This window comes from Hermetia illucens, chromosome 2 (assembly GCF_905115235.1).
Source record: "Hermetia illucens chromosome 2, iHerIll2.2.curated.20191125, whole genome shotgun sequence".
Classification (NCBI taxonomy): domain Eukaryota; kingdom Metazoa; phylum Arthropoda; class Insecta; order Diptera; family Stratiomyidae; genus Hermetia; species Hermetia illucens.
Genome location: NC_051850.1, coordinates 138,545,747 through 138,572,649, shown reverse-complemented (window position 1 = coordinate 138,572,649; position 26,903 = coordinate 138,545,747). Strand labels below are relative to the sequence as shown.

Here is a 26,903-nt window from a genome sequence, read left to right as displayed (position 1 = left end):
ACAATGTTTACTGATTTGTATCTCGGTTTGTACGGGTATGCGCTATAGTTATATCCTTGTTTACGACCTATTTTGGTAAGGGCAAAAAAACTGTTCAAAATTAGAAAAAATATCGTAAATGCACCAATTCAAAAATACCGGTCAATATATTAACATAATGATAGATTCAATTATATTTATGGGAGAATAAGTTAAGTTGGAGATGTCTTCCTATAAGCTAGACAAAAACTGCTTATATCTAATGTATGTGAGGGCTCCGCTGTTGCTAAAGAATCATGTATTTACTAATAAATTTGTGTAGTTCAGCCACATAATTTTCCTAATGTCTACTTCTGTTTCTCTGACATATACTTTGTTGCATGGTTTAGATGGTGCCTTACAGACTTCAGGAGATAAGCTTGGATTATTCCTTCGAGTATCCAGATAGCTACCGATAGCGCCTCAAGTATCGTATCGTTTCTATATTTTACATTTTCTAAGGATCTTACGTATCATCTGTATTTTCATTTTAGTAGCTAAGTGTCAATCATTTTTTCTTGAATCCATTCGCGTAGAAAGCTTTCTTCCACTTTTTCGCTTTTGTATCCAAACTGTAATCTCACAAGGTCGAATTTTATTTGGCTGGCACTTATCATGACCCAGTTTTTGACTTCGCTTTCACTGACTCTTATCTTTTATCAGATGTTTTTCGCTTTTGGACTTGATTAAAAATGTTAAGTATGATTAAGTTGGCATCATTACCAGTTACTATCATTTTGACGCTTAAATATTATAGTCGCATCGTTGATTTTTTGGCGTCTTTCAAATTCGAATTGAATAATTTATAAACGAGCCAATCTCTTTCCTTCTTCTGCTTAACATTGATGTCCCAAATTATCAAGTATTAATTGTTAGATTCGGCTGATATCTAGCAAGTTCTTCAGATACTGTACCCTTACCTTTTACCACGGCGTGAAGTCTCCAATAATTATTATACGAAAGGCCATGCGAAAGCAAGGGATGATATAATACGGTCTTATTTCAGATTGTGCAGTTTTTTCCACAATGTAGATATTACATTTTACTATCTCTTCAACAAATGCTATGCAACTGAGGAAAATTTGAATAAGTACCACCCCATCCTCGGAACAACACTAACTGCCAACTCGTCATAATTCATTGATTTACCTGTACAAGCTTGAAATCTAGCAAAATAATTTCCTAGGAAGGTGTCGTCCTGTTTTGTGTCTTTTTAACATTTTGTGGGAATAAAACCTGTGTAGATTATAATGCATGCATGCATTGAGTGACATGATTATGCGTTGACTTCAAGAGAGAGACTTCTTATACATGCAGAAAGGGAAGAAGAGGAACTGTTAGAATTTTTCCTTGAACGTTTTTACTATGAAAACTAAGCGAAGTGTGACCTAAATTGTGTAGCAGGATAATATTTTTTTTTTCAGACACCATTTATGATTGTCAGTGTGTGGAGATTAAAATAAATTATATTTAAAAATGCTTGGGAGATTATATCTCCATATTTATTGAAATCGTTGTGCATTTTCAATTGGAGATCATTCGAAAATTTGACTTCTACTTATTCTTAGTATGCTTCTTGAATTATGTATGACCTCCAGGAAATTACGGTTGTGGGATTGACTTTAACTACAGTAAAGTGAGGAAAATGTTTTCAAGCTTTCTCGGGCAGAAGGCCTATCTATGCTCACTCTTTTTCTGTTAGAGGACGTCCTCAGATTTACAATATTTATACCTAAAGGTTTGAAATGACGGTTTATCCAATTTTCCTTAACTTTACCTAAGCAAGCCTTCTCTCATAATATTGGTTTGTGGTATGATGCATTGATTTGGTGAAAGAGCCCTTTTTTTTGTGTAAAACGAAAATTTATTAAAATTGGTTTACTTGTCCCTCTGTCACAGGCATTTTTCTTAGAATGGGTTATACCAATTGACACCAAATTTGGTTGGAAGGTGGGTACTGTGAACCCACACGCATACAATGAGTAATATCGTTCTATGTGGAATTTAAGGGGGCCTCCATACATATAAAAGAGGGCTGTACAATTTTTTTTCACCGAATATAGGCTTATACCCCAAATAAAAGGTCTCGATTAGTACTTTTCCGGGATAGGGCGGGGGCTAGAAAGAGGTCATTTATTTCATTGAACTGAAAGATCTGAAAAAAAAAACACGAAGCTGCCATTATAGCGTGCCTCCATATAGATACCTGTTTAAATAAGGTTAATAATATTGAGGTTATATGAACTACGATCCTATCAAGTCTGATGGAAATCGCACTATTGCTAAGAAAGTTATAGTGGGTGAATGCAGTGTTGGGCATATTTGTATTCATAAATACTAATACCAATAAATTCATACGATGATTTTCTATGAATACGAACATATTCGTATTCGGAGAAGTGAATATTTTCGTATTTATACAAGAATATTTATTTACACAAGAATGAATATCCAATAAGGAAATTAAAAGGCGTTGCAGCTGTAGACAAAAAGATATATAAGTAGAAACTCGAAAAATATTTTCAAGTCTGAAGAATTGTTTTGTGAAGAGAAAGCACTTGAAAGCAAAAATCATATTCTTCTTTTTCTGTACTTTTCTCAGGTAAATGTCTGCGCCTGTATCAGATATCAGACAGACAAACATTTGAGTCAGACAAAAGTTTAATAATAATAATCATTGGCGCATCCATATTGGATCAGGGTGTTGAAGTGTGTTAGAGCACTTCATTCAAGACCGTAACGGTACACTACAGTATTACATTGTAGGCGGCAATGTGGTCAGTATTGCGCTCGCCCGAGATTATTACCCTGATTTGACTCAGGCACTCATTCACAGCTGGGTCGACTGGTATCCGACGTCAAATCACGACACAAATCCCACTGTCACGACAGCCTTGTGCTCTAACCACTCAGTTATCCGGGCAAATGTTTGTTTCAGACAAATGTCTGAACCTGCCTCAGCTGAATGCCTGTTTCTGTATCAGACAAATTTCTGTTTCTGTCTCGTACGTTAGACAGTTTGTATCAGACAAAAAGCAACACAGTACGTGCATATACATAATTGTCACTTACGAAGTACGCATATATAAATATTTAATTTCTTCTTCTTTTTCTTCAGCTTTTGTTCTGTTTAACGGGGGTCGGCTCATCGTGATCGGTTTCGCCATTTGGCTCTATCAAATACCTGATTTGGATGCAATCTCGAGGCTTTTAAATTCCCATCCAGCGCCACCGTTGTTTCGGCCGGCCTTTTGGCCGGTTACCATCGACTTCGATGTTCCGACCAATCTTGTCAAGTGAATTCTCGTTAGCGCGAATTACGTGACCATACCACCGAAGACGCATCTCTTGCAGTTTTTAAACGTTCAGTGCAGTCCCATATCGCAGATGTGATCAAAACGTGCCACGCCACTAGTCCAACGCAATTTCTAAATGGAGAATAGTCCAGCTCACAGTTTTTATTCTGTCCTTGTACAGTCCTGGAATTTTTCATGAGAACAAAGGTTTTCGGGCAAAGTTTAATTTATTCCTCAACATAGTTCCCTTCAAGCTCGATACACTTGGTGTAGCAACTTTCCAACATTTCGATGCCCTTTCTATAGTACGAAACGTCCAAGCCTTCAAAATACGAGTCGGTTTCCGCGATGCCTTGTTCATGTCATGTGAATGTGGAGCCACCACTTCATGTTCGGGAAAAGGTAATAGTCGCTGGGGTCCAAGTCTGGAAAATACGGTGGGGCACTAACCAATTTGAATCATAGTTAATTTAATTTGGCCATTGCTTTCAAGGGCGTGCGTGGAGATTCGTCATTTTGAGGGTACAGAACTTTTTTATTTTGGCAGTTGGTACAATAACGTTGCACAATACTCTCCGTTAACATTTTCTCCCTTTCATTGCAAAAATGGTAGCCAAAACCTACTCAGTCCAGCGTTGATCGTTTGGGCGCTTTGGTCGACTCTCGTGGTTTTTCAGCTGTTTGTGTGTGTGTTTGTTGTTGCTTGAGGTGGTGGAGAGGCAAAGCCTCTGAGCACTCAGACCTTAGTAGTCCATTGTACTCGATTCGGATTCGTTTATGTATAACAGGATTTCCGTTAGTGTATGTGATGCGATCCGCTGCAGTTGGAGCACATCGGCACCAAAAATCTGGTGTCTAATGCGTCCCTAAGCGGGGCAATCACATAGAAAATGTTCCGTGGATTCCGCTTCCTCATTACAGGATGGACACGTATCATCTTGGATAATTTCTATTCTGAACATATGCCCAGCTAGTGAATTATGGCCAGTCAGAATGCCCACAATACTTCTGCAAGTCTTTCTGCTTTTCGACAGGATAAACTTTGCAATATGTTTGTTTTGTTCTGACAGAGAGTGTTTGGTCTGTTTAGCAACATTAAGGCTTCGCCACCTGTCATTATGGGAAATTTGTTCCCAGCTTTTGATAGCAGCATCAGCCAATGCTACCGACACCCCAATTGCTGGTTCCGGTCCGGGCATGGGGAAAGTTAAAGCCTCCGAGATTTCATTTCCCTCTACAGCACAATGACCAGGTACCCAGAGGTTTTTCAGCTACTCTAGAAACTGCCTATTGGATTCAGGCGTATGGTAATGGATCCATTTACATCCATTGTCATAAAATATTGAAAAAAGTCCGCTCGATTATTAACGCGCCACTGTTTTTGGTCGATGATCAACAAACGCGGCACCCGTCGGGCAGATTCTTCATGTTCAAAACCTCGTTCATAATGTGGCCCACCCAGTCTTTTGATATACCAATGGCTGCGGCTATCTCGCGCAATCACTTTACGATCATTCAAGGCGGTTCGATAGATTTTACGATTTTCGCACCCATAGCCTCTTTTGGCCTTGCTGAGCGAGGTGCGTCTTCATTGCTTGTACGATTCATTTTGAACTTACGAAACAATCGATAAACTGTTCTTGAAGGAGCAGATGTGGGATAACCTTTCTTCAAGCATTTCATTGACTGCTCAGGAGTTTTTCCAATCAAAAAGCAATGTTTAATCAAGATGCGATACTCCAGTTTTTCCATTTTCTATACGGAGGCGAATTTAGTGACATTTAAACGACAGTAGCGTGTGTCATGATACTTCATACATAGACTAGTGAAAGATGAATCATATTCATTTCTATCAAAATATCTTTAGAGACGTTTTAACCACGACCCAAAATATTGGCAGTTTCGGTAAGCTGCGTTCAGCCATCAAATGTTTATTGTTCGAGTTATATATGGAATTGTAAACCGAGTAAGCTATTTTGTCTAGCCGATGTAAAGTGAAATGCGTGATAATTTAACCTTGCAATTACTTCGAAATTTTATGTTAATTTTTCAATATAAAATTAAACATTATCTTTTCCTCATATTTGTTCCACTGAATTTATCGCGAATTTATGATAATTTCCTCGGTTCAACTATGCGGGTGATACTTTCAATCACAATTTCATTCGCAAATTGCTGGCGCTTTCGCTAAAGTTCAGAACCTCCCACAACCAACATACGGAATGTGCTTCTCTCGTTGTTTGGAAAATAACAAAAGTGTGGTCACTGAATCTTTAAAATCTTGATAGCCAATGGATGAAGTGCCCCCAAATTTTGTGTCATATATGTGGGTTGATAACAACAGGGAATAGGGGGATTTTTTATTGGATTAGAGATAAGATCAGTCTGGGAATTCTTCAGGTGATCTATCCGTGCCTGTCACTAGCAATTGTACTATATTTAGTAATAACCAAATTCTAGGTTTTCATATAAATCCTGCTTAATCGTTGAGAATATCAAGAGTTTACAGTACTTAGTCGAATTTAGAGAATTCTTACTTCGGAATATAATATATCCTTGAGTAATTCATCATTGCAATTTGTTGTGTGGAGTCAATTAAGCTTTACTAAGTGATTCATAAGTTTAATTTGTTTCTTTTATTTTCCGAAGGCCAACTCCGCAGTATTCATGTTCGAGATAATAATTTGTACACACAATCCAGTCACCAAACAATTGTATAGCATGAAATAAGGTCACGACTTTTCATTCATTAAAGTGTGACTAATTCACTTAAAGTGGTAAATCTATTCGTAGATTCTTTAAATTATATGATTATTATCAGAATATCGCCTTACAGTATTTGGTTGTAATATGAACTAATCCTAAAGGCGGAAATTTTACACGATATACTTTGAAGGCAAGACAAAGTATATGGTGGCGACGTCAGCATCGAAAACCAACCAACAACATCAAACCGCACTGGTCAAACAGGAGATAGGAGAATACAACTTTGAGATCGTTGATAATTTCTCCTATCTAGGGTCGAAAATCAGTTACGATGAGGAAATCCCAGCACGGTTGTCAACCAACGGAGCCTATTTTAGCTTACAAAAACTATTCCGCTCGAAACGTCTCACCATAGGGTCGAAGCTCTTACTGTACAAGACAATGATCTTCCCAGTCCTCATGTATTCTTCGGAGACTTGGGTTCTTAGCAAGAAGAATTGCGAACACTTGACCGCGTTCGAGAGAAGAATCCTCCGAAGAATTTTTGGTCCCCTACATGAGGATGGACGATTCCGTAGCCTACATAACGACGAAATCTATGAGCGATACCATGACCGTCTGGTTGTGGATAAAATCCGGCTCAATAGATTACGGTGGGCGGGTCACTTAATCCGTATGGATGAGTATGATCCAGCCCGGAAAGTCTATAAGGGCAATATCTATGGTAGAAAAAGAAGACGAGGCAGACCCTGCCTAAGATGGAGCGATGGCGTAGGTCAGGACGCCAGACAGCTTTTAGGGATATCGAATTGGTGGACCTCGGTACAAAACCGGGGTGTCTGGAATTCCTTATTAAGGCGGGCCTAGACCGGATACCGGTTGTTGCGCCGTTGATGATGATGATGATACCCCTGTAGAACTGATAAGAGTCATCATTCAGTGTAGAGAAAAAATCTAAGGATTTTAATCATAATGGTCAAAATTATTTTATATTTCTGCTTATTTCGACGGTCAGTTGCAGAAGAAAACTTTGTCTGTACCTTTGAATCACTAAATATTTTTTCCTTCGGAATTGTGATCTGAAGTAGTTAAATTCTCCTTTTTACTCAGTCCACATTTCGAGAGTTTTAACTCTCTCTATAAATTTGCTAAAGGTGGAACAAATGAGCCGCATGTCAAGTTTTTTATTTGATTTGTTATTCCTACTTGCCTTTATTACATCTTCTTTAAAGCATACCTTTCGAAGGTCTTCACCACATCTTCTAAATTGCATTGTCATCACCATTTCTCCAAAGTCTATTACCAGGCAAATTTATTATATTAAAACTTCCATCATTTTTGCAAGATCAAGAAAGAAATCAATGGGGAGCTCTTTTCTTAATTCAGTTTCAACTTACCGGAGACAACTAGAGACGCCTTAGGTGATGATCCGTCATGTCCATAATATCAATACCCATTAGAATCTTTTTTTCTTAACTTGCTTACAACATGTTCCACATGAACGAACCTCAGCTTGAATTTCGATATTTTATTGACTTTTTTTGACACTGGATATTCTTCCCATTTTTTCATGGATATTTTGCTTTATTTTACATTACGTTCATCAGCGAATTTGAAAGTCACTTGAAATGTAGATGCTGCATACATACAGATATAAAGAAGTTTGATATCTCTATAGCGTTATATATAAAATATTCTATCGATGTTTGGCTTTTTACAACTCATAGAAATTGTAATATTGGCTTATGATGAGCTCGTGAAAGCCAATGACCTCCGCCCGTGAGCATTTTCTCGCTGGAAACTCCATATTAAAAAAATGATAGATGCATCCTTCCAATTATAAACCCTTGCAGGTAAAATTATCAATGAAACATACTTAAATTTTTCAAAAATTATGATCAACGAGTTTGCATTTGTTTGATAGCTAATCTGCATACATGGTCTTTAAATGATTTGAGTAAATTTAATGGGGAGGTGATATCTCAAAAGAATTCAATTAATCTTCATTTATTTTTTCGAAACTAGTAACTTCAACGTAAATTGCCAAACTTTACGATGCGACTTGTCGTCCATTGAAAATTAAAGTTGCAATTAATACACATTAGACCGAGCGTGCTGTTTTGCACGATTTTGGAGAACGTCTAAAAAATCGTTTTCTAGTCAACTTTGAAACTGGCTAATATGGTTAAGTAATTCGATCACGTACGCACTGATGTTATCGCATGATGACGACAGAACCGTGGAATCTACCTTTCAGACTGCGATAATTTTCATTTAAATTTATTCCCATGAATGGGAAAGAAAGGTCAGGTTGCAGATTTTCCCTTTGATATACCAACATTAGTATGTACGTATGCAATTATTTGCGGAAAGTTTAGACTTGTGCACACAGAACAGTTGAGTCGTTCATACATTTTTTCATGAAATGTTGTTATTTGGAAAATTGATGATGTTGTTTTTGTTTAAAGAGATTTTCATATCAGTTAACTTTGTGTATTTACGACCATAAAACTGATTATTCCCTGATTTCTGAGTAAAAAGATAAAAGAGCAATTAACGTTCCGTTTGAACTGATTCTCTACCTGAATTGTTATGGATTTTAATATAAATATTATATTTTTACTAATTAACAAAAATACTTATCAGTTTGGCTCCATGACAATGGGGGTCATGTTAAAAAATATACACATAACACATTGACCTTTGAAGAACTCAAAAACTGAAGTTTGCCGTAATCCAACACCGGATAAAACCTAATGTTTATCTTGCCAAGTTCCCAAAATAAAAGTTGTCAATACGAAAACTGATGACTTTTTCCCATAACCAATTGGCTTCATGCCAATTGTTTATATTTCCCTTACACATAAATTCATAAACAAAAAACAATAAACATTTTTTTCCTTGGCTCTTTGAAAACGAATAATACTGAAAGTGGTGTCACGGGATAAATACATGCACTTGCGTTTTAAACTCATGCGTATTTAATTTATGTTTCAAGACTATGTATGCTTTGTAATTAATAATTAATATGATGTATTTACGATCTGGAACGGTGAAAAGATAGTGAGCGGTTTCGGAAAAGTAATTTTCGAGAAAGTGAGAATTTAAAATTAGCAAATTGCATTGAATGCACTTTACATTTCTGCTCGTTGGTCGTCTGCTCATTGATGTATCCATAGTTTTATTAAAGGAAGTTAACTTCGTGTCTGAGTAAAGTTTATTGAAAATTTAATGGTTTTCATGCATCGTTTGTTGCTTGAATCGCTTAGGCGGGGGTCTGCAAGATGAAATGAATGTAGCTATTTAGTGATACTAATAAAGGTTGTCACTTGAAAGGTTATCATGTGGATGATACCAATTTCCAAGAGAAAGTGCATTGAGTTCTATTAAGGCCACATATGCAACTATGAAAAAATCATTTGAAACGATGTAGCATTACACAACATCCTATATAGTAAACCTTTGAATTGGACATTTATTACTTTGTTAGTTGTAGCTTAATAAAAAGCAAATCAATTATCTTTTCATGAGTGGTCAATCTATGTTCATCGTAAATCGGATCGGCTGACTTTTGTAGCGTTTCGAAAGAAGACAAACTTGTAGTGTTTGAAGGCGGCAGTTTTTCTCTCTTCATTAGTTATGAGCGGTTTTGGTCACCTATTTGAATCGTTAGGGTACAGTTGGTCGAATTTGCTTCGCTTCATTTCGATGCTAATTAGTACAATAATTGGACGAGGAAAAAGTGATTTCATTATGATGTATCCTCTTAGCATTTGTGGTTATCCGGCTTTATTCGTTAGGAAATTTATGGCAAAACTACATTTTTTGTTTGTTTGTCTTGTTAATTAACAGTTGAATTTAATCTTAGGTTATACACATATCTCCAATTTGAAACTAATGATACTTAATAAGTGTTGATTGGTGTTGTGTGACGCGTGGATGAGGGATGATTAAAAGGCCTCCAGTCGCTGGTTTCGACCTTGGTTGTCAGAGGAGTGGAGTTGGGTGGATGAGAAAAGGCTGGGATAAGGATTAAGAAGTCTTTTTATTTGGGTGGAGGTATTTATTGGGTATGATAGTGGGAATATATGTTTATTAATTCTATAAAGAATGTAGATTTGTGGAAATCGGTTTGAAAAGAGGAAATTCTCCTCGCTGAACTCAATAAACAGATACTCAGTAACTGATGTATTAGGATGTGACTAATATCTTATACGAGTATAATGTCTCTGTGCTTTTAGTCAGGAGGGTATCTATGCTGGGTGTTTTGAAGGTTTCGTAGAAGATCTGGTAATTTGTATTATACAGTGCAGTGTCATCGAATTATGAACATCGCTGATTTCAATGAAACTATGAGGTTTACTGCATGTGGTCTTATGATATCTATATTTTTTGAGATAAATCAGCTTCTTATCATTTGTCCACCTCTGTACTCCCTACTGACACTAGAAATAGTACCGTTATGTTTTGCTGCAGTGTCGTGGTTTGTAGCGTTATCATACATGGGAAAACAGACATTTTTTATTGTGAAAACGTTTGACATCATTGCAAAATGCTTGACATCATTAAGATCAATAATTAAATCAATAGATTTCAACAGTTTTAAAAGCAAGCGCCTTATAAATGTGCGTTTTCTTGTTGTTGAAAATTCCTTCTCTCTAGGGTCGAAAATCACAACCGATAAAAGCATGACGATGAAATCAGCGCACGGTGGTTGGCTGCCAACAGAGCCTATTTCAGCTTACAAAAACTGATCCGCTTGAAACGTCTTACCATAGGATCAAAGCTCTTAATATACAAGCCTATGATCATGCCAGTCCTTATGTATTTCTCGGAGACCTGGGTTCTTAGCAAGAAAAATTGCGAACTATTGGCCGCGTTCGAGAGAAGAATTTTTGGCCCCTACATGAGGATGGACGATTCCGCCTACATAACGACGAAATCTATGAACGATATGGTGGGCGGGTCACCTAATCCGTATGGATGAGGATGATCCAGCCCGAAAAGTCTTTAAGGCCAATATCTATGGTAGAAAAAAAGACGAGGTATACTCTGCCTGAGCTGGAGCGATGGTGTAGGCCAGGACGCCAGACAGCTTTTAGGGATATCAAATTCGTGCACCACAGCGCAAACCGGGGTGTCTGAATTTCCTTACTAAGGCAGGCCTAGATCGGATACCGGTTGTTGCACCTCTTGAAACTTTGTGGGTGAGATAAATTTTCCTTTAGTAAGTTGCGTCTAAATATAGGGTGTGTACATTAGTTTTTCGGTTTCTCCAAGCCACCTCCTATCTAAAGGCGATCCTCACTACCTGCTAGTCCTGTAAGCTCTAGGGTAAAATAAGGCTTATTAAAAGAGATCTCTTAGGTAGGGGTAGTTGATGCCTAGCCTCATTCTTGAATTAACTGCGACGTCTTCAACATGGTCATGGTCATGGTCATGGTCAATCTTGGACACAGAGTGAAGCTTGTGCCGCAATTTACGGCGACAATATTGTAATTGAACGCAGTGGTTCGGACGTTTTTGTGATGGAGCGAAAATCAACCGCGTTCTGGAAGGCCAAAACGCATTTAAGGGGAGGGGTAAATTAAAATTAAATTAATTGTTGCCAAACTATCAAAGCTGTGGAACGTACATCGTTCGTGCCAAGATTCCTATGTTATATTATGAAATTTGTTTCCTCGGTCACCCATGAGTTGTTCCTCGAAAACGAGAAAACCCGTCTAAAAAATTACGTGTCATACTTGAGTAGACAAAAGTCGATAGATTTTCTTTCCAATTTGGTCCATCGAGATGAGAAGTGGGCTCTTTAAAAAACCGACCCCTAAAGTGGAAGTGTAATTGATGGATTTACAGATATCCGCAATAGAAAGTAAGGAAACGATTTCGTCAATTACAAAGCCTTATTGGATCCTAGCTGGACTGGTGTAGTGAGAGAGCAGCTAGCGCTAAACTTTTACTTGAAAGTGCTGCTTTTTCAGAAAGCTAAGGATTAACTAGTAGAAGGTGAGTGGAAGTAAAGGATGTTGTGTAGCTTATAAATGAGCCCATATTGCCATTATTGGTCGAAATCCTTCTTTATGCCAAGAAGACTATTGTCTGTTGCAACTAATTCCTGCCCAGATATCCGTTTCTGCGAAGAGACTTGATCGGCTGGAGAACTGGATGTCTGGGATTGTGCTGTATAGCAGAACCCATCTATTATTGATTTTATAAGTCGCTCTAAAATTTAAGTGAGGTTTGAGATGATGGAAATATGTTTATAATTATCGGGGTCTAATACGAGCATATTTCCAGCTGGTGGGGGAGTGGCCGTTAACCAAGCGTTGATTATATAATGTTGACATTGCGATCAATGAGTCTGAGTTCAGTATATCTGGCTATTTATGTAGTACAGTGTGGATTCAAGGGTTTTAATTGTTGCGTTGTCTTTCGCTTCAAAAGTTTAATTAAGTAAATGAAAAGTGGAGTGGTGGTGAGCTTTCATGAAATTATTGGCATCCCTTATCAGGAAGAGATATCTTTCCCGAAAAAACTGTCATTGCTAAGCCATTGGGATATTTATATGAACTTCATCTACATGTCTAAGTTGAGCTCGATATTGGAAAGGTGTTTATGATGAAGATGGTTGGTGAAAGAAGACAACTCATTTCCTGAATTGAAATACCAATTCCGTAAATTTTAATGTGCACCTCACAGCACATATCAGCGGTTCAATATTCGCGTGACGTATAAACTATAGCTTCTACGACTCGTTTGCTGGGAAGTTGGAGTCTGGACTACCATGTCCAACCTCTGGTTAATGTAACGGCATAAGTTCTGAATCAAATATTAATCGCTTTCGCCTCAGAAGGTGGAGCAAATTTTTAATGAAAGGTCGCGGCTTATTGGCGAATATGACCTAGCCTTGCATCAGATTTGAGTTGTCCAGTTTAACCGATATTTTCATTCCTTTCTCGGACCCTGCTTATACCGTCCCAATTCAGTTCTCATCATACCATTACATATATATGTGGGCTTTGACGAAATGATTTCGAATGCTTTTCATACATAATGACACGATTGTTGGATTTTCTACTCAGTGAATGGAAGTTGCATGTGTCCATTTCTTGCATTCCGACTTAGGAGTAGTATTTTTGATTTTTGTTTACACTTTGGTTTCAATGCGGTCGAAAGCAGATGTTCAGTGTACTACTTGTAGGTACAGAGATATCAGATCATCTTATATGATGTAAGACTTGAATTTTTGTAAGATATGCATTTCCTGTGGTAAGATTTTTTGTTTACCCAGTAAATGTCGATTTTTGCGCTATCCATCAGTATCCGAAATTACAGGTGGTTTCATACGGCTGCAAAGTACGCGAAATTTTGCGAGGCAGACTATTACAGTAGAAACCATTTATACGGTCAATTTGGCATCAGTAAATTAAGTCAGAGTGACGCCCAATTAATTATTGATGGACTGATAAGCCCGACTGTCGAATATTCTTAAAAATTTTCTAATAAAGTTAGTCTAGTCTGGTGGAGTTGACTGATGCCAATTGGTGATCGATTGGGGCAGCTATGCTCTTTTTGTAGTTCAAGTAACGTATCAAGTGGATTTATTGCAGCGTTTATGATTATACTAGGTAGTTTATATCTAATTTCCGTAGAGAAGTAAGAGAGTGACTAGTTGAAATATTGTCACGTACTCAAGTCTACTTCTAATAGTAAAGAAAGCATAATAAAGGCAAAAAACCTGAAGAGTTTGGTGCAAATATTTCCATTGTTAACGAAATACGCAAATAATTTCTTCAAAAGGAATTTACTTCGTTCCAGACCATCAGAAAACTGTAATAGTTGGCGCAGACGTGGGATTTTTCAGATTGAAGTGTTCCCCAAATGTTATTATAAAAGAGAATAACAAAAATGTTCATACTTCAATGGCTCAGTCTCTGGTTTTCGGCTAAACATCGAAAATGTTATTGTCGTGACATGTTGCAATCAGAGAACATGGAAGGTGGTTAATTGAATCTCAAGGAGAGTACTGATTCTTATCCAACTTTTTCATTGAAATGTTTCATTAAAAAAATGCAAAAGTCTGTCGTTATTGTAGTACGTGTGCCGAAACCATAATAGATCTATCGGTTACCTGGAATGAAGAGAATGAATATTCGTTTTATTTGCGCTGAACTTCTCTGAATTTTCTACAAGCTTAAATCAAATTAGAGTCATGCAATCGTTTCCATTTCCCGATTTTTCTTTTTTAGTACACTTTCTGCGTTATTTGCGCTTACTTAATTTGAACATTCGATTTTATTAGTGCTTGTGGCGGAAATGTTGAGGATTTAAAATTGCTTTTAAAACGAATGTACCAATCTTCATTTCGGTTTGTTTCTTGGGCAACAGTGATTTTGGTTTGGTTTACTAAACCATTGCTACAATTTTTAAGATCACATTGTTTGCTGCTCAATAATATTGTAAATTAAGTTTTGCTGAGAATGAATGGCTGTATCTGTGTCAATCCTTCTGTTCCAGTTGTAACCCTTTGCTTCGCTCGCAAAGCTTTGAGGGCACGTGGCACGAAGAAAAGGTATTATCACAACAAATCATCGAGAGACTTCGAAATGGTTGATTAAGTCGCATATAAACTCTAACCGCATGATTAGGAGGGCCAACAATATACCATCATCAAAAACAATACTACGACATACTGAGAGATGTGGAACAAGGAAACTAATGCAGTACAAATTTACCGGTCCCCAGAGTCGATTTTCTTTATTTTAGACTCCCTTGACAGTCGAGACGGTTCGGAAGCGATCACAATCGCATGTATTTCGGACGCAAGATCATACCTGAAAGTAAAACTATTTCGACATCGCCTGAATGGCTTTAAGTCCCAAATCGTTAAAATTCCTTCGCATCAAAATCTGTTTCCATAAAACTAAAGTTCCCATGGTATAAGAAATATACTGTGAGTCATTATACTTTGTTTGGTAGCCAGAACTCTTAGCAAACTTCGATCGATTCCAAAGACACTCCGCAAAACCGATTCCCTCTTTATTAATGCAGACGACTATACTGTTTGCATGATTAAAAACTGATGTGATAATTAAGCAGTCACTGATAAGACTAGGTTGAATGGTCGCATTGTTACCTCCAGTTGGTAAAAAACGACGAATATCGGGGCTGAAACATTTAACATAGGTGTTGTACAAATCTATGACTCGAAGATAGTGCAACGGTGCGGAATATTGAATTGAGTGGTCTTGCTGTTTGGAAATCAATATCAGACCGAGATTGAGAGTATGGCGTCGCTGATAATATTATCTTAAATCGACTAGTTTCTGATTGGCCATTTAATTTATAATTAATGCACCGCTTTGTAAACTATTGGCTATTCGAAAATTTACCCTTTTTGGGATGCAATTGATGCAGACGGTAAACCACGTCATTTATCATTTTGCTTCCATAATTTAGATATTATTACAGTTTTTCCATTAAGTGTTTTATCATTTGTGATCACAGAATTGTTTGGTATGATATCTAATCTTTGATTTCGGTAAGCTCAACCATCTGTTCTTTCGCTAGATGTTTATGTGACTTGTATCTCGTTCGTTTGCTTTATATCGATTGAAGTATTTCGTGACCAGATTTGTTTGCGTTATTATATTGATTATTACGTCGAGGCGCAGTAATATTTTTATGGTTGCTGCAAAAAGTAGTAGTAGTAGTAGTGCTCTTATTGTTTGCATCCAATATTGCTAATGCTTCCAAAATATCTCCTTCCTAGGTCAATTATTGACAATATCTGACTTCTGTTGGTCTTCACTGCATATGACGTTGTCATGTTCCTTTCTAGTTGGTCTTGATCAGTCATTTAACTTTGGTTATATGATTCTACGGTGCCGAATTATAATAAACTTTGGACTCCATATATCACTACAGAAATTAAGTGAAAATTGATTCCCAGGAATATTCAGGCCATACAAAGTCCCCTTTTTCCGAACTTACTATTCCCGAGGGCAGTTGCCCAGATGGTACGATTGCCGCACCTTATCGAGAACATCTTTTCGTTCGAGTTCTTGAATTCTGAAATGCTTTCAACAAATTCTCAACCATAGTTACATTCAGTCAGTCCTAAAAGTATAGACTGATTGACACATACTTAAGAAATATTTTTAAATTTTATAAGTAAAGTTTGTGTAAGGAATAAAAATCTAATGGTTCTTAAATTAAACGAGAAGTTTTTCACTTCGATATCTCAAGCTCTGTTTTTGTCATCTTCCGACAAATGAAAATGCACAATGGTTGATCATCTTAATCAAAGAATCGTCATCCATCGTCATCTTCAACGATATTTCAAATAACTCCTTCTTGCTTACAATATCACTCTCTTTCAATTCCTATGTCATCAGTATTTTATTTATGTGGAAGTGGTTCTTGATGAAAATTTGTCTGAATAGGGAATGATTCCTAATATAACGGTGTGAACTTACAAGGAAAACATATTCTTTCCCCGTTCTTGGGAGTGCACACTGAAAGCGTTTTTCTTTGAACTTGTCCCGATCACTACAAACTTATTTCTGTGGAGGTATGGAGCAATGAAGAGGTACAACGAAGTGTATATGGGACCGCCGGTAGATTTGCAGAATATATTAATTTGATTTAAAGGCGTTCCACTTCAAACCGGCGAATGTTGTATTCTATGCTCTTTTAACTGAACATACGATATTACACTAGAGTTGATTTGGTATATTTCAGATGCAAATGGAAAGGAATTTCCTCATCGGCATATTATCAAAAGGTTTTCCGCTCTACGCTATTGAGTTCCGGAAAAGAGCAACAATCCAAAATTATAAAAAGATGAATCTTAACCGGACAAACTGAAACAATATGATGGTGTAAAATTTGTCCACTTGATTTTCTTAACAAATTAAGTGTTGTAAACTTATTCATTTTTCTGATGACTTCATTCATTACTTTGCCCTATCCTTTCCTTCAATACTTTCGTTATGTGTTTTTACATGTCAGAGTCGTGTTTCGTGAGTCTCCTACGCATTCTTCCGTCCACAGTCACATCAGTATAGAAGAAACATCATTTTCGATTCCAGTTTGAAAAATTGTGTTTAGAGAATTAATTTAAGTATGCACATATAAAAATCTGGTTGCAACAGTATAGCTCTCGTTGGAAGTCTGCTGGTTAGATCTCATAATCTCATATCCTTAGTGGCTAAGCGAATTTTTAAATTTGTGAATAGTACTGCCAGCGATTTTGGTGAAGGGGCGTCAATAAACCGAACAATTTTTTTCAATACCTTTTTTGGTCATATATACCTAAATGATATGGACTTGGAGATATGTTGATAAAATATACAGGTATGCGTAAAAAAGCATTTTACCTCTCCAATTCACTCCAGGCTTCACGTGGTTATACGTTTAACCCTGATCGGGGACTGGGTAGCAATTTCTCTGCATATTAAATCCAAGTGAAAAAGATCGGATCAAAATAGGGTAGATTCTGGTCCACCAGGCTACGGTTTTATCGATGTGCTAACAATAATAAGAGGGCGACAAAGGTAGAACTTTCAACGTCCGCTGTCTAAAAAGAACGAAATCATTTTCCGAGATTCTTTATGAAGTTTTAAAATACAGTATCGATATCTTTGCGAGTTCAACGAATTATGATAGTAAATGATTCTCATTTCTGATTTCTAAGGCTGTTAAAGTGAATTAATCAACCTTACGTTCTGAATTCTCCTAGTTATACTAAAAACCAGGTTTTCACGAATTTTCTGAAGTATTGCACTTATGCATTCTGCATATTTGCCCATGATTCGATTAGTGGCCCAAATCACTTGTGACCGGTTGTTTTAAAAGTGTTTGGTGGGGTTAGGTCTAGTTGTTGGGGAGCCCAGTCTAACGTTTTTGCTTTGCATTCCTGGACTCCCATTTTACTGTACATTGGAGATTATTGAAAGGCAATGAAGCATTAACACTTAAATATTCCATGGTGTCAAATAGATGATCTTGTAGAATCTAATATGAGAGTCAGAGGTTATTCTTCCTTCAAGTTTCATCAATTTCTCAGTTTCTTTTCTTGTCATACAATGCCATCTCATAATTGAGTCTCATGCAAACTTCAGTATGGGCTTTACATGGTATGCATTTTCCCCCCACGATCTCCCTCCGCCCATTCGCATAGCCTTTCCCCAGTCATCTACAGCTCGGATTCTGTCTTGTTTTTGTTTTTCGTCCCTTTCGCGCCCTTTGGGACGAGCATTTCCCAATGATCGTCAAAGAGTTTCTGAGAATATTTTAATTTAAATATCTCGAGTAGTCTCCGTATTTAACTAGGTAGAGATATAATACAAAACATAGCTTTCCACATTTGACACATCACTTTTTATTATTTACAATAAACTTAAAAGGAACATCTGTTTGACAAAATTAAAGGACCTGCTCGGTTGCAAGTTTGAAACTTTTATTTGGATTGTTGAATTATACTTTGAATGAATGAGACTAGTTTTTGGGTAAAGGAAACATTCGCCACCCATGAACGGTTGTGAACTAACTGTCAAAAATTCAATTATTTTTTACAATTTTTCTAGTCAAATACCAAGGCCTACTCCGCCACGGAAAACACGGGTGGTGGCATCTGTCAGTCGAATTAACAACATTCGAAATTTATTTTGAAATAAATTTCGAATGTTGCTAACGCTGCTGCCCCACATCACTCCGCTCCCAGATGAAATCTAGGGGTTTAAGCGACTGAACTCAGAACTGCGTCTTCCATCATTCGGCGATGCGACGTTGATTTGGGGCGCAAACAGGCGTCAGCCTGGATAAGGAGACATCCTTTTTGCGACCCCCGTTCTCGAGCTGGAAGAAATGCTCTCTTCGCCCGAGAACACGGTACGGGCCTTCGTATGGAGGCTGCAGCAGCTTCCGGACAGCATTCGTCCTGACCAGGACGCGCGTGCACGTGTCCAGCTCCTTGGGAGCGCAGGCAGGCAGGTACGGATGTGTGACGGGTAAGAGTTGTAGTTTTAAGGCGGTGGAGATTGCCTTTCAGCAGGCGCAGCAATCCCGAATCTGTGAGACCTGACCTCTTGTCGAAGACCGGGTCACTTGGGAGCCTTGGGTTCTCCCCGTATACCAGCTCCGCGGGGCTGGTAGCAAATTCCTCTCGGCGGGTTCTTCGGAGGCCAAGTAGGACGAGAGGCAAGACTTGAGTCCAGGACGGATCGTTGCGGACGATAATGGCGGCTTTTAGCGTCCGGTGTCAACGCTTTAGCATCCCATTGGATTGCGGGTGGTATGCCGTAGTCCGCTGGCGTTTGAATCCTGCTGCGCCACACTGTCAATATGTGGAAGGCTATGGTTTATTTCTACCATTAAATTTTGGTGTTACCAGCTCCTGCTCTTGTGCTGGGCGAAAATTCCGCTTGCGGATGGCCTTATTTTTAACAGAAAAATCGGGAAATTTTTGAAGGATTTTGCTTATTATGCCAATAGAGATTTCAATCCCAATTTGCCAATACGTTGTACCATAATGTAATATTATTAATTTGAAACCTTTCACAAAACGCACAAAACCACCTTTTTTCCACCTTTGGTGGGAAGCGCAACTAAAATTTTGTTTAACGGGTTAACATTTTTACACATTATTCTACACATCAGTAGTTCTGGTCTGGGTGAAAATGTGTTATTTTTATTTCCAAACAAAAATTCTAAAATAAGGTTGAAATATCGAGCGTCACATAGGAAAACCAACCCCCTTAAAAAGTGTGATGATCAGCAGGTTGTAGCTTCGGATCTTAGGTGATTGGAAGATGGCCTGAGAAAAAGGTTATTTATAAGCAAGGGATGCCCCCGTAAAACGACCGGGAGTGTTATCTTTTAGTGGCCAGAAGTCCATCGTATCCTATTGTTTGGTGATTAAGTCTCCCCTTGCATTAATATTGAGATTGGAATTTTAATCGTCGAGCACAAGGCGATGTCGAGTGAATGATGTAACTGGACATTAGCGGTTTGTATAACAACTCCAACATTCCCGGACTGACTGGTTATATCCTGCGCTTCAATGATGTCGTAAGTTTCAAGTGATGGCTGAACTATATTGTTCAGCGTTAGAATTTGATTTTTTCCAAGTACGTGGTAGCTACCATGACAACAATTTCAGTGATCCTGCATTGAAGGCCAATGCAGTTAGATACAAAAGTGAGATATTATTGAGGTTCGTAATAGTAGGTGCATAGGACACCTGCGAACTACATGTGTGGAAGATAGTAACATAGGGTTGGACACGTTCGATGGAGTGGATATTTATTGCTAATTATTTTTGCACTGGCTGGCGGTAAAAACGGGACTCCACGACCTATGGTGGTTGAAACCTGGGCAGCTACTAAGATGTTACCACATGTATCAATGGCATGTCACGGAGGTATTCGGATTTAGGATTCCGTATGTTGCCCTAAATCCGAATGAGAAACGGATGACGGAGAAACATACAGCCTTTGAATGGCGAGTCGCTTCGGTTCGAATGACTGGCTATCAATAGGAACCAAATAGATTATTTCAGTTATTTTGACGTATAATTCTACAAAGATAGGGAAACTTGTTGGTTACGTAGAGCAAATGTTGACTAAAAGAATCCCCAAGGAGCACTGACAGGTCGAGTGTTCGACAGAAATCTGACAAGGAAGGCTCGTATGCCGTGAGAGGACTTGATCGATGCTGACAACAAATCGGTGTCAAAGTTTTTAAACCGGAGGACCGTAAATGTGCCGTTAGACCAAGGGAATTAGAGGTGAATCATATTGAACGAGAGGGCTCGATTTTGCCTGTTGCGCTATCGACAAGCGACAAAATAACCAAACATATGCTTCTTACGTTTTCGTCTATTAGATCTTTGCCGGCGTTTTCCTCATCATTGCGATGAGTAGTGCGAATACAAAATATAAATAATGAAACGGAAATTCTCTTAAATTTGTTTGTGGCCAGATATAACTCTAAACTGTTTCCTAGAAGATTTCTCATCTTCCTATAATTGAATCTTGCATTCTGATAAGGACAATTGAAGATTATGCAAGCTTTATGAGACTAATTCATTTTATTCATCCGCGAACATTACGTAGGTGATTCAATTGTAAGTGATTTAATAAAATCTGCAAGCATCTACAAATTAAGACATTACAAATACAGATTTACAGTACACAACTTGAGAAGCGCAATACCTGAGTGCAAAAGCAACGTACGATTTGCTTATAGATACCATCATTGCAAATGAAACGAGCTTCATTTAGCAATAATGTTTTGCTAACCGGCTCAACTTAACTGGGATCCGCTTAAGAAATTCCTACTACATTGTTGAGGAAATCGCTGAATAATTCGGCGTGACTCACATCACGAGGGGAAGAGACTTATGATATCGGTCAAGAACCATTCGAGAAGTTGACTAATCAAACAAACGAAAAACAAAAAGAAATTATCAATGTGTATAATTCTGCATTTAACGTTAAGCCACCCACACAAGGTCGACGTGTTTTCTTCTTTTTCTCGTCTTCGCCTTTTTTATCGATTATCCAAATTGCGGAGTAGAAAACCTGGCCTCGAAGACCTAGCTTCGTTTCGTTCTTCTTTATTTTCAGTACTCAAGTTCCGTCGCCACGTAAAGCATTATAAGTACATATAAATACAGCTTTGAATACAATTCATTGAGTATTAAACCAGGCACGACAAATTACAAAGAATTTATCGTAGATGAAGTAAAAACGGAGAGAAGGGAATGATACCAACAAGTGCATCGACGTTTACGGATATCTATCATCTTTACTAGTGGTTCGTTGCTTTTGCACTATTGACCTTTATTGGAAGTTTCAATGTAGGAAACGAAATGTTTCAATTGAGGGATTACTGGGCGGGTTCAATTTAATATCTTAAAACCGCAATGAATGATATTAGCTTTCGGCTTTCTCTTCTATGCATTAAAGTGGATATCTCATGTAAACAAGTGGCATTGTTTACAAGATAAATGTGCAAGTTCATTTCGGGTCAGTGGATACCGTAGAAATTAATAAATTCGATGTCAAGATAGTGTTACGAACTTAGCGCATGTCTTAACTAATTTTTACTTTGTGGCGAATTGAATGGCAACAGAAATTCCGGGATTTCTCCTAAGCATGTTTTATTGACGGCGTTTTCTTTTACCAAATTTATCTATTTCACATTTTCGTGATTATTATTACCCGTATCACCTTGAAAAGTTTAAAGACGTTTGCATGTAACACCGATTAATTCCCAATTCTGAAGAGGTTCCCCTGTATATCTACGTAAATAGTTATGATACAATAAAATCACACAAGTCAACTTGCCTAATCGGATATTTCCAAATACTTGTGTTTGTTAATTAAGAACAACCTCATTTCCCAAACGAGGATTGATCAAATGGCACAAGGTGGCTAGAATTTCACTTTTATTCTAGTAACAATGAAAATGCTAAACAACGGAAGCGCTAGGAATATACATCCATTATGAATATGCAATAAAACAATAACGTGAAAACATAGTATGGAAAACTGCCAAATATTTATCCGCATTTTTTCCCCTATTATCCGCTTTGTATCGGAACAGTGGCGCAGCCATTCATCGTGACATTGATGCCGCCCCCACAGGTACCAACAACTAGACTGTCATTCATATTTTTGCATTTTCTTTCTTTCTTGTTGAATGTAAATCGTAAATTACCATAATAATTTGGTGTATGGAATTTTTTCTGCTCTCTTCCGATTACATCATTTCGCTGGGATTTGGTACGCTTCGAAAGCATAGTTTGGACAGGTAAATTAAGTTTCCATGATGGATTCACAGCGAGCCAAGCATATTCAAAAATCTATGGTACAGTGCGTCGAATTCCGACCGCAATGCGAATCTCTGTAGAGACCATTCAAATACAAAAGAAAATTACGGAAAAAACCTAATAGAAAAACTATGGTATATGTATGCATGTTGCTGAATAACGATAACCTGAACTAATGAAAATTATGTGTTTCTAATTGAGAAACAAATGCGAAGTATTGTGAGAAAAGTTCTGAGCATCAGCAAGATTTAAACTGATGCATGATGGGAGACTGTAACGTGGGCATTTTTTTCGTCAATGTCAAGAGAATCATTTTTAACAGAAATTTATCGATCGCTTTGGAATTGGCTATGAGAGCTCTTGAAAGTTGACAAAGTGAAATATTGCCTTGGGAACCGAACTGATGAAATCGCCGGTTTTATATTAAATTAAAACGCAAGTTCTAAATTGAAAGCTGATTGAAACGTTCATTATTATCAATTTCTTTCACAACCTTAAGTCAATTTTAAATGGTTGATTCTATTATTGTTGATAAGAACCAAAACTAAACTTTTCTAAAGTAAACATATCCATATATTTTTATATTGACTGATAACAGAAGCAAGAGAAGCAATATTTACTCAATAAAAAAGGTCCCTTCTATCAGTATCAGACCAGTCAAATGCATTAGGTGGTAAGCAGCTCGTTTTATCAATAGTTTCGTTAGAAATTTATCCCAAAGAAGTGCAATTTTAAATTTAAATATGAAGTTCTTTTTCCGATAATTTCTAGGTACTCTCAACAATGTAGATCTGATCTGGGTTTCTGAGAAAATGCTTCCCTATTGGCTTATCTTCTGATATGCCTCAAAAAAATGAAAATAAAATGGTTACTCTGGGGATATTTTACACAATGAATTTATAAAATGTTTCATGACGCTTTATTAAATACCCTTCTCGGTAACTGTTACCATTTTTTCTTTTCACACTTGGTTTTTGTAAAGACAGATCGAAATCAGGAAATTTCAAGAGCCTACTTAACTCTACTTAATCTACACTGATTAAGATAGTGCATGCCTTAATATCAACTTCTGAAGTGAATCATTCAAATACAGGCGTCGGCGCCTCTTCCAAATTGGTATTTCATTGGGTGTGCGGTCGTTAATGTACTTTTGCCACTGGAATAAAATAAATTCTAGTTTTCATGTGATCCTTGTCATATTAGATATTTGCATATCGATTAAATTCGAATTTTAATTTCTGTTTCATTAAGGAAATTCTTGTATGATTGCTTTATAGACATTTTTGGTGCAGTTTAATTTTTTGGTTGATTTTGTTTGCAGTTTAATCCACATTGTGGAGAACGTCTAGAGGTTGTTGAATGTCACAGTGGCTTTTAGCGAAACGCCTACAAATGTACTCATGAAAAAAAAGCAGCCAGTATCTTCAAGTGCCAAAGGCAGACTTTGAATTTTCAATAATATCTTCTTTTCCATTTAAATTCGAGATGCTGATAAGATAGTATCACTTCCTCAACATGTTTCATAACGATCTTAAGTTGTTTCTTAGTTTACAATTTTATTATTTAAAGTTTGTCCTTTCTATTTTATTACGAAATGCTTCATTTTTCGTTTCGAAGCTGATCTACTGTTGAAATTATAAATAAAATTTGATTCAAAATAAAGCTTATATATATCTATTTGGTCGGTATTCACCCCTTGTGGAGAACGGCACGTCAATCTCACTTATGCACCATCGTTCGTGATTCGCTGAAATGCGCTTCAACTCCTCCTAGGACTTCCCGAGGCGCCTGCACTCTCCCTCTACTACTCCACACCAAGTGCTCTTGGGGCGAACCACTCGCCTACCACCTTGGAAGAGTGAATATCATTGCATGCGCGACCTATCCAATACCATTCCACCTCCAGATATGAAGAGTGCCAAGATTCGTCAGACTGTGAACCTTACCAAAAAAGTGAAGCGATGGCGGCTTTACGGTTTCTTACTAGGGCAGCGGCAAATCGTCAGACGCTGCCTCACCTCTGCCCTGGGAGCAGCGTGACCGTAGCGGCTCGCAGATGTTGCGTGCTTCTTTATATAATTCGTAGAACACGACATGACTACGAATTATATTGAGCGCAAATCCGCCCTATTGACCAGAGCTTGGCCAGAGCTGAAATATTCGTTTTAGGAATGATGGGGTCCTAAGTCCGCATCAACTTAATGCTGGACCGGACCAAATAGGAAGCAACTTACTCCGTTTTTCCTGGTCCACGGACCCCTCGCTTAGGGCTTGCACCCAAACTTCTCAAAAAAGTGGTTGATGCGGACTTAGGACCCCATCATTCCTAAAACGAATGTGAACCTTAGTTTTGTTGGTGTTTATCTTCAGGACAACTCTACTTGTCTCTCTTTCCAAATCCAAAGCCATTTGGCTAAGATCTGTGACCCGCTGAGAGAATAAACAGATATCATCAGCGTAGTCGAGGAATCCAGAAAACATGTTGCCGAACAAGGCAGCATGGAGAGTGTTACCGATAACAAGAAGAAATAATATCGGTGGCAGGATGCAACCCTGACCAATTCCGCTTTGAACTTCAAATTCGTCTGAAATTTTAGCTCGATTACTTTATTTTGGCTGATAACATTAGTTCGCTGCCGATTCTATAAACATTAATCGTAAATTTGTCGACTATCTTCTTACTCGTTGATTTCATTTTATATTGCGAATTTGATTTATTTGTAGAAGTTTAGTTAGTTTGATGGAGGGAGTTCCAAGTACTCAGGCTTTCTGTTAGGCCCATTATGCTAGGCCCTGAAATCGTCTATTTAATGGCCTCCCGCTCCATCTGCAGTATTTTTCGAATCAGAAAATATCTTCCAAAGACAGTATACAAATTTGTTATGTTCGTCTGAGGTCTGAGGGTGCGCTACTCTCAGCGCTAGTTTTGCGTTCTTTCACAAAGGTTTTCACTTGCAGGCAGGAGTTAAAATTTCTTTGCAACTTCACCTTTTAGAGTAGACTTGACAGGTAGCAGGATGCCAGATGTTGGCTCTGGTCAAAGCATTGTGTATTCAAACCCTTGACAATCTGTTAGCTTTATCGTTACCAGCGATGTTCGAGTACCTTGACACCCATGTCAGGCATGTTCAGTTAGCCAGCAACTGATTGCAACTCCACACCGACTCGACTGTCTGAATCGATTCAAATAGAGCGTCCTCACCATTTTTATCGTAGACATTTTTCTCTGCCAGTAAAATGGCTTATATCTCCGATTATGTTTGTCGATTTTCCGAAAGGTCGAAACAGCTTCGTAATCGGGGTTTCCAGAAACACCCTTAGTTCAGTCAGTCTTCCATGACTGATCCGTTGAGAAAGATTATTATGTCAGCAATCCTAAAAGACTTGTGGTCGTTTGTCAACCGTTCTTGCCTTTTGGAGATTAAAACAGAGTTTGCGCTTTCAGAAACAAATTTAGAAGCCGTATGATCGGCAGACATCAGAGCCATATCATGTTTGCCATTGGAGTTCGAGACGGACCCGTAGTCCACGTTTTGTACCATTTGATCCATGTGATCAACACCTTTCATGACCTTGTTCCGCTTATCTATTACTTAAAACTATCTGAATATTTCCTCTTTTATCAGTCGTGTCAATCCATTTTATCTCTATACAAAGAGAAATCATGAAAATCTTTGTCTTATTTCGCTACTTCATCACGCAAATCTCTTCATCTGCAAAGCTTTGGACCATTTTTACATTTCCAAATGCTTCTTTGAATTTTTTTTTTCTTGTTTGGTTTTTGTCACGTACGGCTGGTCATCCATGATTTTTTGTCACCCCCATTTTGTTATAAAAACTGTTCATGAATAGTTTATTTCGCATTCCCGTTGATGTCATTTTCATCCTATTCCTCTCCATACAGCACTGGAACAGGTTCTTCTGAGCTGAAACAAAGTTGCTTAATATAAAAATTGTCGTAAAATAGTTATAAATTTTTCAGAAAAATTAAAAAAAAAATTCTGTTTAGAAATAAACAATAAAAAAGTTGGATAATTCTAACC

At 37.7% G+C, this 26,903-nt stretch overlaps 1 protein-coding gene and 1 long non-coding RNA gene across 14 annotated transcripts in view; both read left to right on the top strand.

The window, feature by feature from the left end:
• The window catches only part of LOC119648323 (ensconsin), a 108,279-nt gene that overhangs the window by 7,631 nt on the left and 73,745 nt on the right, over positions 1–26,903 (top strand). The gene's annotated exons all lie outside the window — the stretch shown is intronic.
• On the top strand, positions 23,613–24,263 carry LOC119648324. Its single transcript, XR_005249040.1, has 2 exons — positions 23,613–24,120; positions 24,182–24,263. It is a non-coding gene; the product is annotated as an uncharacterized LOC119648324 (long non-coding RNA).